This window comes from Amblyraja radiata, chromosome 9 (genome assembly GCF_010909765.2).
Source record: "Amblyraja radiata isolate CabotCenter1 chromosome 9, sAmbRad1.1.pri, whole genome shotgun sequence".
Taxonomy (NCBI): Eukaryota; Metazoa; Chordata; class Chondrichthyes; order Rajiformes; family Rajidae; genus Amblyraja; species Amblyraja radiata.
Window position 1 is genome coordinate 41477302 of NC_045964.1, and position 12075 is coordinate 41489376.

Below are 12075 nucleotides of genomic sequence, written 5' to 3' on the forward strand. Positions count from 1 at the left end.
TTTACGAGGATGATGCAGCACGGCCGGGGGGGGTGCGGGGGGACCTGTCCCCCCATGTTTTGAGAGGTGGGGAACAATCCCCCCCATGTTTTGTGAAACATGTTGCAGCAAACACGCTACCACAGCCTCCAATGTCAGGCAGCTCCGTGATGGTAAGTCCACAAGCTCTGCGACCTGACCCCTCAAGGTCGATTCCAGTTGGAGGCCGCCAGTTCCTAGAATGTAGCAACCCGGGACAAGCTGCAGTTCCCAGGTTGGCTCGCCTGCCCCGGGACTGGCTGTAGCACCCAGGTCAGCTCACTTGCCCCAGGTCAGGCTGTAACGCCAGGTCGCCTGTGTGCCCCGGGACTGGCTGTAGCGCCCAGGTCACCTGTGTACCCCAGGACTGGCTGTAGCACCCAGGTCGGCCGGCAGGTCTGGCTGTAGCGCTCAGGTCACCTGTGTGCCCCGGGAATGGCTGCAGTTCCTAGGTTGCGAAAACTAATTGAAATAAAATATGCCTGTGGGCCGGATGAGTTCGGGTTATGGACCGGATCCACCCGTGGGCTGTAGGTTGCCAACCATTGTCCTAGATGTTAGGCCTCATTGTGTCCCCCCCCCCCCCCCCCCCCCCCTCCCCCCCATGTTTTAAAAGCGATTCCCTGAACTATAGGAAGAGGTTGAGTAGGCTAGGACTATATTCTTGGAATGCAGAAGGATGAGGGGTGATCTTGTGGAGGTGTACAAGATCATGAAATGAATAGATAAGGTAAATGCACAGAGTCTTTTACCCAAAGTAGGAGGTGAGAACCAGAGGGCATAGGTTCAAGGTGAGAGGGGAAAGATTTAACAGACACCTGAGCGGCAACATTTTTGCACAAAGGGTGGTGGGTGTATGGAATGAGCTGCCGGAGGAGGTAGTTGAGGCAGATACTACAACAATCAATTGGACAAGTACATGGATATGATAGGTTTAGAGGGATATGGGTCATGCACAGGCAGGTGGGACTAATATAGATGGGGCCTGTTGGTCGGCGTGGGCAAGTTGGGCTGAAGGGCGTATTTCCATGCTGTATGACTCCATGATCTACAACTGTGTTCCACATTGGGGGAAAAAAAGAAATCCATTTTCCACTGGATTGCACTAAAAAGACTCAGGACTGGAAGATAAAACATAGAACAGTCCATCATTTGAAAAGGCCATTTGGCCCTCTATGCCTGTGCCTACATGATGCCAAGACCAATTCTTATTTACGTGCACATAATCCATATCCCTTCATTCCCAGTATATTCATGTGTCTATCCAAAAGCCTCTTAAACACCACAATGGATTCTGCCTCCACCACCAGCCTTGGCAACTGTTGCAGGCACCCACCACCCTCCGTATAAAAAACTTAACTCACACATGTCCTTTAAACTTTGCCACTCTCATCTTAGAACTATGCCCTCTAGTATTTGATATTTCTTCCCTGGGAAAAAGTTTCTGACTGTCTGCCTGTGCCTCTCATAAATTTAAAGATATCTATCAGGTCTCCCCTCAACCTCCGGCATTCCAGTGAAAACAATCCAAGTCTGTCCAACCTTTCCTTGGCGATAATAACCTCAGTGCAGCTAAAGTTTCCTGAAGAGGTTTATTTGTCTCCAAGGACAAACATTGATCAGGAAATTAAAAATAAATACATGTGTTTGTGCGAATATTAAAGTTCATGTTTGTTATTTACTCACTCCGTCTGAAACTGAACCTGAGCAGTAATGGCCAAGATAGTGAGAGCTTTGAGCGTAAGGGGTAATGTTATATTTGTTGACTTTGAAGCAGCTGGTGCTTGATGATAAAATGCTGGTGATGAAACCTACAACGGTTCATCTTTATGTATCGTGTTTGACAGCAATTATCAAGTTCTTTCAGTATTGAACTCATCAATACCTTTGGGGTTTCCACTGAGGAATGGAACATTCAGCTGCCATTATCAAGTGCCAGCACACAGAAGTCCTTCATTAACTGGAGCAGATGCTAGAAGTATTGCAGCACTACATGGGATTAACGTCACTTCATATAATTGTGTCCAGTTCTGTCTCAAAGGAGTATTTTACCTCCCTACAATGTGAAAACAGGGGACTAGTAATACTTAGACACAAGGAACAGTTTGAATGACATCCTCTGTCGATTATGAGGGAAGTCCTCGTAATATAATAGTTTACCACAAAAGACACAAAGTGCTGGAATAACTCAACTCACACATGTCCTTTAAACTTTGGCACTCTGGAGGACAAGGATAGGTAACGTTATGGGTTGGGACCTTTCTTGAAACTGTATGTAGTATGGGGGAGAAAGCTGGAAAATAGGTGGGTGTGGGACAAAGCTAGCCAAGTGATAGGCGGATAGAGATGAAGGGGATTTTGATTGGCAGATGGTACACATAAAATGCCGGAGAAACTCAGCGGGTGCAGCAGCATCTATGGAGCAAAGGAATTGGCAGATGGTCTGACAAAGGCCAAAGGTGAAAAGAAAAGATGTGTGAGATAAAGAGATAAGTATAGAAGATGCGTGATAGGATAAAAGGATAACCCTTACATGGATAGGAAGGGTTTAGAGGACTATGGGCCAAATGTCAGCAAATAGTAGCTCACTTTGCTTACTTGACCGGCATAGACAATGGGCCAATGGTGGGCCACATGACTCTCTCTATGACTCCTCTATATTTTGGACATGGATAGGTACATGGATATATTAAGAGAAAAGGGTTAATTATAACACCCTTAAGAATTATTGTAGTTGTCTCCTTGATTGGTAGCTTGGGGAGGGGGGGCAAGCACTCACTAACCACCTGTATTTACAGTGGAGAAGCACAAGCAAACTAGGGAACTCATGGAAGAGAAGAGTGACCCTCTGAAGTACAGTATATCAATATTATAAAAGAGATGCTGATGTTCTTGAGGCATATAAAGATGGGCACATCCCCTTGACCTGAGCAAATGTACCCGGGGATACTGTGGGAAGTGAGGTAAGAACTTGTTAGAGACACAAGGAACTGCATATGTTGGAATTTTGAGTAAAAAAAACAAACAAAAAGGTGTCAGAGGTTATGGGGAGAAGGCAGAAGAATGGGGTTAGGAGGGAGAGATAGATCAGCCATGATTGAATGACGTGGTAGACTTGATGGGCTGAATGGATTAATTCTGCTCCTATCGTTTATGATCTTACGATTAACCATACAGAAAAATAAGGAACTGACAATGTCTCTGGAAAACAGATCGGTGACGTTTCAGATCGGGACCCTTCTTCAAACTAAACTGATAGGGAGGTCAATACTTGTGATGGGCCAAGCAATGTCTATCACTCTCTGTAGTCTTCTTCATTCCTGAGTGTTCAAGTTGCCGAACCAGGCCGCGATGCAACTGATCACTATGGTCTCTACTGTACACCTGTGGAAGTTCAATGGTTTTCAACAAACAAAATCTCCTTAATCTTCATAGGAAGTAAAGGCATTGATGGTCATTCTTTGTGATTGCATCAATGTGCTGGGCTCAGGACAGATCTTCAGAGATATGCCCGCCCAGGAAGCAGAAACCAGAAGAAAACCCGAAAGAGATTTTTAATTTCCTTTTGTGGCCACTGGGACCAAGAGTAACCTTCTGAACTGCATTCAATAACCTCAGGCCTCCACTGCCCTGATCTCAACCTACATCCTGATTACAGTGGCCTCTCACAGGGGCAACCAGCAGTCAACTCAGCAACTGATGGGCAACATCTGAACCACCCAAATTTGTGCTGCTAATCACTCTCTGTAAAGGTCATTTTAAATGAGATGTGGGAATTAATTAACCCAGGTTTTTTCTTGTTCCAACAGTGAGTGTATTTGAAATAGACAATAAAGCCCCCCTGCAATAAAGCACCATCCATTCACCATCCCCAATATCCTCGTAATTATGTTACAGTTGTACAAGATGCTGGTGAGGCCGCATTTGGAGTACTTTGTTCAGTTTTGGTCGCCCTGCTATAGGAAGGACGTTATTAAGATGTTATGCACTGGAAAGAGTGCAGAGAAGATTCACCAGGATGTTGCCAGGAATGGTGGGCCTGAGCTCTAGAGAGAGATTGGGCATGCTTTATTCCTTGAGGTGCAGGAGGCTGAGGGGTGATCTTAATCGAGATGTATAAAATCATGAGGGGAATAGATTGGGTGAATGTGCAGTGCAGAGACGTGTGGTGTGCACTTTCAAGCTTCTGTACCCTCTGCTCGATGGGAGCAGGAAGAAGTAATTTATTTATCTGCAGAAAAGGCACGTTGTTAGTAATAAATAAGTAACTGCTATTGTTTGCGTTGCTTTGGTGCTTTTCAGCACCTTGGTTTAGCTCGTCATTAATTGACAATGCTCTGAGGAGTTTGCTCAGCCTCTTTTGCAAAGCAGTTGTATTATTTATGTGCCACTTTAGCACAGAGTTGAATTATTGTATAATGCTAATAAAGAGAGATTGTTGGAAGGTGCCTGCAAGGATGCCTTTTAAGTGAAAATAAGTGCTCTACCTGCACAAATGGAAGTATAAATTGAATAATACAATAAATAATTTATGAAAGCAATGGAGAGTGTCAGAAACTCACAGTGAAAATATTATTCCACTTGGTTCTGTTAGAAATATTCGACTACATTAGATTGTAGGCATTACTGGTTCATGTTGATTGAAGTTAATTTAATTTCACAGCATGGAAATAGGCCCTTCTGCCCATCAAGTCCACATTCCATTGATCACCTGTTCACAACAGCCACTAATGTTGTTAGTCACATATCCACACCCCCAGAGACAGCTTAGTTTCAAGAGACACAAGGAACTGTAGATTGATCGATTGATTGAAAGAGACATCAAGGAAACAGGCTCTTTGGGCCACCATATCCTTGCTGATCATCAAGTACCCATTCACCCTAGTTCTACATCATCCTACTTATCCAGAAGAAACCTATGCAGTCACAGGGAGAACTGTCCACACAGACAGCATCGGAGGTCATGATCAAACCCATCTGCCTAGCACTGTATGCTTCTAAAACCACATTAAAGACATTTAGACAGGTGCGTACATGGGAAAGGTTAAGAGGGATGTGGGCCAAATGCAGGCAAATGATATTAGCTTAGATGGGGCATATTGGTCACCATGGATGAGTTGGACGGCGGGGACCTGTTTCCATGATGTATGACTGTAACTCGAGATGATGGTAACCAGAATTAAGACCGAGTAAAGAGAGAAAGAATCACAGCTGATACATGGTTGATATATGGTTGAGATCTTTTAATACTCTCCTTTCTAAACTGGAATCAGGGTGGCATACTATAAACTTAATATCACCCCATGGATAAGAATCAATAACAGAGTAAAAGCTGCAGCAGATAGTGGAAATTTTAAATAAAACAGAAATTGCTGGAAACATGCACAAGGACAAAGGAGCAGCCTTGAAATGAGAAGCACGGATACAGCAGGAAGAGAGTTAATGATGCAATCAATGTTCTGATGAAACAGTATTAACCTTTATAATAGCAGATCCATGTGGTCCAATGGATTGAAAGGGACATTCATTCCCCCCAGTCTCTCTGTGCAAACTGACTTCACCCATGCAGCATTTGAATCATGCACATTGCGCTTAACGTAGCCTCCAAAATGTGATGACACAAGGAGCTGCAGTTGCTGGAACCTTGCATGGAACACAAAGTGCTGGAGTAACTCAATTGGTCAGGCAGCATCTCTTAAGTACATGAAAAGGCGACGTGTTGGGTTGGGACCCTTCCTCAGACTCTTTGATGGCAGGGTGGAAGTTAGTGGTATTGTTGAGGTTGAAGAAGGATCCTGATCTGAAACATTGCCTGTTCATTTCCTCCATAGATGCTCTCTGACTCATTGGGTTACTTCAGCACTTTGTGTTCTATTCCATTATGGATTGTCATCTCTGCTTGGGATATTCAAAAACTTGGTTTGAGCTGCAAAATAAAATCAATGATCATTTTCTTCAGAAAAAAATAGCGCTTCCAAGGAATTTATCTTCTGTGCTTGGAGAAAATTCTTCTCCTAACACTGAAATAATGACATACTTTCAAAAAGTAAGCACCCATCAAACAGGGCTGTACTGATGTACTGTAACAACTGTTCAGACACTTAGCTCCCACCACCAAAACTCAAAATCTAACTCAAAACCTTGAAACCTTCAACACTTACATCGCTAACTGCTAACCAAAATTTTTTTTTCAGTCTCTTACCTTGCCGGAGATGCAATTGTTTTTCGGATCGTATCTCCGGTCGCTCCGCGGCCTAACATCATGGAGCTGGAGGCCTCGCTCGAGACTGACTTTGAGCCCCACCGTGGGGTGTGGACTTACCATGGGGGCCGATTCCTTGCCTGGGATCGCTCCAACCATGGCCTGTGGATTTTACCATCAAAGGCTCGCAGTCTCGGGAGAGACCGAGTCGGGAGCTCCAGAAGCCGCACGACGTTCGAGCCCCGACGAGGAGGCCCCCCGCCATCTACGGGAGTAAGATTGTCCCGTCGATGGGAGGCTCGAGGCCCCTGACCACTGAAGGACAAAGAAGGGAAGAGATTGAACTATTTTTTTGCTTTCCATCACAGTGAGGAATGTGGAGGAGTCACTATGGTGGATGTTTTTGTTAAAATGTATTTTGTGCGTTCTGTTGCTTTTTATTGTATGACTTGGCAAATGAAATTCCTCGTATGTTGCAAAACATACTTGGCTAATAAAGTATTATTGTATTGTATTATTGTCCAAGTGACCAACCTCTCAAACCACTTTATCACCATGGACGTTAGTGCCACCAGTAGGTACTCATTGAGGCATTTTACCTTACTCTTCTTGGATACCAGTATTTTAGATGTTCTTTTAAGTTGGAGTTGGAGTTGGAGCCTTAAATCTTAGTAATAAGATTTTGAAGATGTCATGTGATAGGAGCAGGAATAATCCATTTGGCCCATCACCTTCTCCACCATTCAATCATGGCTGATATAGCTCTCCCTCCTAACCCCAATCTCCTGCTTTCTCCCCATAACCCCTAACACCCATACGAAGCAAGACTCTATTTATCTCTGCTTTAAAAATATCCATTGACTTGGCCTCCACAGCCTTCTGTGACAAATTCCACAGATTCACCACCCTCTGACTGAAAACATTCCTTCTTATCTTCCTAAAGGAACGTCCTTTAATTCTGAAGGTATACAAAAATGCTGGAGAAACTCAGCGGGTGAGGCAGCATCTGTGGAGAGAAGGAATACGTGACGTTTCAGGCCGAGACCCGGCTCACTTCGGCAGCACATATACTAAAATTGGAACGATACAAAGAAGATTAACATGGCCCCCGGGCAAGGATGACATGCAAATTTGTGAAGAGTTCCATACTTATAGCAACCTCCTTAAATTCTAGTCTAAAGTCCTAGACTCTCCACTAGTGGAAACATCCTCTCCATCCAAGCCTTTCACCATTCAGTGCGTTTCAATGAGGTCCCCCCTCAATCTTCGAAATGCCAGTGATTACGTCCCAGTGCTGACAAACGCTCATCATAGGTTAACCCACTCATTCCTGGGACATGTCTGCAAAATCTCCAGACAGTTGGTCCATGCAGATTTTACCGCGGACAGGTATACCATCGGAGGAATCCGCTTTCTGCCAGTTCACCCCCATGGTATCTTCTGACATCGGCCTTGGTGATTGAGATCACAATGCCATTGGGAGCTATATGCACATATTTATCTGTATTTCTCATCATCATCATCATCGTTGAAAACATCAACGGGTATGGTACCTTACAGTGCTATGTACGACAGTGATCGCAACTTCTACTGGTGTGGATGGTCGTTGGCTCGTTAGGAGCTCATCCGCCCTTTGACAGGTCTTGTTTTTGGTCCTGCTGGGGTCCACAGCCCCCTCCCCACCTGGCAAACCAGGTGGGGGATATGGTTTAGTCGCCGACTATCCGACCATGGAGCAGGTATCACGGGATTACATGGTACCCGTGGTGGTGGGAACTCCCCCTGACCTTGTTCAATTACTTATATTCTCCTCAACCACATCTGCGGGGGTCATATTGTTGACCCCATTGAAACTTCATACCTCATTGAAACATACAAAATAATGAAAGGCTTGGATAGAGTGGATGTGTTGAGGATGATTCCACGAGTGGGAGCGTCTCAGACTAGAGATCATTGCCTCAGAATTAAAGGACGTTCTTTTAGGAAGGAGATGATGGGAAATATCTTTAGTCAGAGGGTGGTGAATCTGTGGAATTTGCCACACAATGCAGTGGAGGCCGTCAGTTGATATTTTTAAACAGAGATAAATAGATTCTTGATTTGTACAGGAGTCAGAGGTTATGGGACGAAGGCAGGAGAATGGGGTTAGGAGGGAGAGATAGAGCTGCCATGATTGAATGGTGGAGTAGACTTGATGGGCCTAATGGCCTAAATCTACTCCTGTCACTTATATGTTCCAACATCGGGATGGGTGAGTGAGGAGAAAATGTTTCGTAGAACAGGCGCAAATCTAACCATGGAGAGATAGTAAGGCTGATACGGGGAACAAAAAAAATGATTATGTTCAAAGGGACATAGGGAGAGGAAAAGATGTGATTGAATCATACTTTATAACAATTTCAAATGTTAAGGGCCTGTCCCACTAGGGCAACCTAATCCACAAGTTCTGGCGTGTTTGCCCTCGACTCATACTCGCAGCATGGTCAACACGAGATCGTAGGAGGTCTTTGTAACTCTCCTTCATGCTCGAGAGTGGTCTCCACGTACTTGAGGCCTCAGCTAGGTCACGCGAGTAAAAAAAGGTCACCATGGAAAAAAACCCGATATTTTTTTACTCGTAGGTTTATTTGTAGTAGGTCATAATTAGTCGAGGTAGGTCGTAGTAGGTCGGCGTGTTAGTCGTAGGTAATCAAGGGTAGTCAAAGGTAGTCGAAGGTAGTTGAAGATAGTCTTCATCATAGTCTAAGGGGGGTCGAAGGAGATCGAAGGAGGTCATCTTCACTCTCCACTATTCGGTGTCCAATTTTCCTGAAGTTAGTCGTAGCTAGTCGTAGCAAGTCGAAACTGGTCTTCAACATAGTCGAAGGAGGTCGTCAACATGTCATTTTTCCAAACCCTTCTAAACTCGCCAATTAGGTCGCCCAAGTGGGACAGCCCCTTTAATCTGCAATATTGTAGTAACATTATAAATATTGGCTTAGGAGGATATATTAAACATTTATGAGTTCTACTGATAAGAAATAGCTCTTGCATGTGAGGGTCAATACAGTGGTATATATCTGCAGTGAAATAGTTTTATATGTCGTTTGGTACTATGATTAATAGGGGCAGAACAGCAGTGCAGCTTGTCGAGCTGCTGCCTCACAGCACCAAAGACCCAGGTTCCATCCTGACCTTGAATGCTGTCGGTGTGGAGTTTGCATGATCATGTGCGTCTCCTCGGATGCTCCGGTTTCCTCCCACATCCCAAAGCCATGCAGGTTTGTAGGTTGATTGGCCTCTGTAAAAATTGCCCCCAGTGTGTAGGGTGTGGATGCAAAAATGGAATAACATCATACTAGTGCGAATGAGTGATCAACAGACAGTGAGGTCTCAGTGGGCCGAAGGGTTTGTTTCCGTGCTGCATCTCTCAAAGAAAATACCACCAGCCATTCTTTTTGTGGTTTATCTCTATTGGATCTATTCTTTGGTTGCTGAGGTGCAATGAGACTTGGATAGTTGATCTCAATAAAGAATGCCAAATGGTGAAATGACTCAGAATGAAAGCCTACATTTGAAATTTGAAAATCTACATTATTTTTTGTGTAGTGATATATTCTTTACCGTAGCACTGCAAATTATCAGAAGTGTCCATGTGGAATGTGGGAAACCTAAAACCGGAATCTATCAAAATGATGCCTGGATTTACCAGAATGCTGCCTGGACATTAGCTATAAGGAGAGTTTGGACAGATTTAGATTATTTTCTCTGAAACACTGGAAGTTGGGAGGAGATATAATAGAAGTAAATAGAATGGTGAGAGGCTTAAATAGGGTAGATGGTCAGAGCTTTTGCCCCAGGGTGAAAATGTCGAAGACTAGAGGGCATAGCTTTAAGGTGAAAGGGGCAAAGTAACAAGGAGTTGTGAAAGGCAAGTTTTCCATACAGACAGTGGTGGGTGCCCAGAACATGATGCCAGGGGTGGTGGTGCAGGAAGATACAACAGTGGCATGTAAGAGGCTCTTCGAAAGGCAAATCAATATGCAGGGAATGGAGGGATATTGATCGCTTGCAGGCAGAGGAGATTAGTTTAACTTGGCATCATTTTGGGACACAGACATTGTGGGCCGACTGCCCTGTTCCTGCGCTGTGCAGTTCCATGTCCTCTGTTCTATGTAAACCTATCTGCACATCTAGACAAGGTTTGGCAGGGATTTATACAACTCAGTGAAAGTGGAAAGATATAATCAGGCTGTGTATACTATTGCTCTATCCAAGTCAGTCATGATAGAGAGAAGAGGAAAGCAATTGCTGTGCTCGCATGTTTTTTTTTTGATTGAGCTTTTCACAATTTGAAGTGATTGTTTACTCAGACTGCTGGAAGCAAGATGATTGGCACCTCTGGCCTTTAAGCTACATGGATAATCTTCCACAATTGCCAAGGCATGCAAATATAACAATCAATTTTACAGACAGACTAAAATTTGATTTCCACACTGGCATTCAATGAGACACTATGGTGTACATTTATTCAATTTTCTTAGATGAGATATTCATTCTCAGTCAGGGATCCTCAATGAATTACTTTTCAGAAATCATAGCTTATTACTATGATGCGCAGTGACAGTTTATTACCAAGCCGCTTATGAGTTTCATCGAATTGGTAATTGTGATTGCAAAACAAAAAGGGTGCTACTTACCTTTTCTTGAAGATCACTTTCTCTTTGAGTCACAGAGTCATGGCATTACAGGGATGCACAGCAGAGAAACAAGCCGTTTGTCCAACTCATCCAACTGACCATAGAGAACAAAATGCTGAGGTAACTCAGCGGGTCAGGCAGCATCTCTGGAGAAAATGAATGGGTGAATTTTTCTGTTCCCTTCCTCCAGTGATGCTGCTTGACCCGCTGAGTTACTCTAGCATGTTGTGTCTATCTTCGATGCATACCAGCATCTGTAGTTCCTTCCTACTCATCCAACTGACCAAATTGCCTAACCGAGCTAGTCCCAATTGCTGGCACTTGACCCATATCCTTCCAAACCTTTCCGATACCTTGTACCGAACTAAGTGCTTTTCAAATGTTATAATTGTACATGTCTACAGTCATGGATTCATAGAAACATGCAGCACGGGACCAGCCTTTGGCCCAACTTGCCCTTGCCAGGCAACTTGCCCATGCCATACAAGCCAGTCCCATTGACCTATCTGTGTAACCTTTCCTATCCATGTATCTGTCCCAATGTCTTTTAAATGTTGCAATTGCACCTGTCCCAACTACTTTCTCTGGCAGATTGATCCATACACCCATCACCCTCTGTGTGAAAAGGTTGCCCCTCAGGTTCCTAATAAATCATTCCCCTCTCATCTTACACCTATGCTTTCTAGTTCTTGATTCCCTTACCCTGTGAAAAAAATACTCTTCACTCTGTCTATCCCCCTCATAAGTTGATACACCTCTATAAGATCACCCTCAGTTCTACCAGATGTGTCACTGTGTTGCAAAAAGAATGGATGCTGGAAATCCAAAATATGAGAAGCAAATACTGGAAATGTTCATTAGCTGAGTTTTTTAAAACATTTTCTGAAGTTTATATTCTCGGAGTTACATATTTTAAATTGAGTTCAGCAACACCATGCATCTGGAGGTAGATTTGATCGTTTCACCAGCTGGAACACACTGAAGAAATGAACATCTTGTCCTTTTGTTATATGTGTGGGACTGGCCTATCTAAAATTAGATTTTATAAATCACAAAACCTATGCTTCTGCAGCAAATCTTCGCAGTGGCTTCATAAAATCAAATCAAAGAAGATGGCTGTACTGGAGTAATACTACAATTGACTGCAATTTTTTTTGTGAGTGGGGATACAGTTAA

At 43.8% G+C, this 12075-nt stretch overlaps 1 non-coding gene across 1 annotated transcript; it reads left to right on the forward strand.

Moving 5' to 3' along the window:
- Positions 1-7268: 7268 nt before the first annotated feature.
- LOC116977370 lies at positions 7269-7373 on the forward strand. Its single transcript, XR_004413213.1, has one exon. It is a non-coding gene; the product is annotated as a U6 spliceosomal RNA (small nuclear RNA).
- The last annotated feature ends 4702 nt before the right edge of the window (positions 7374-12075 follow it).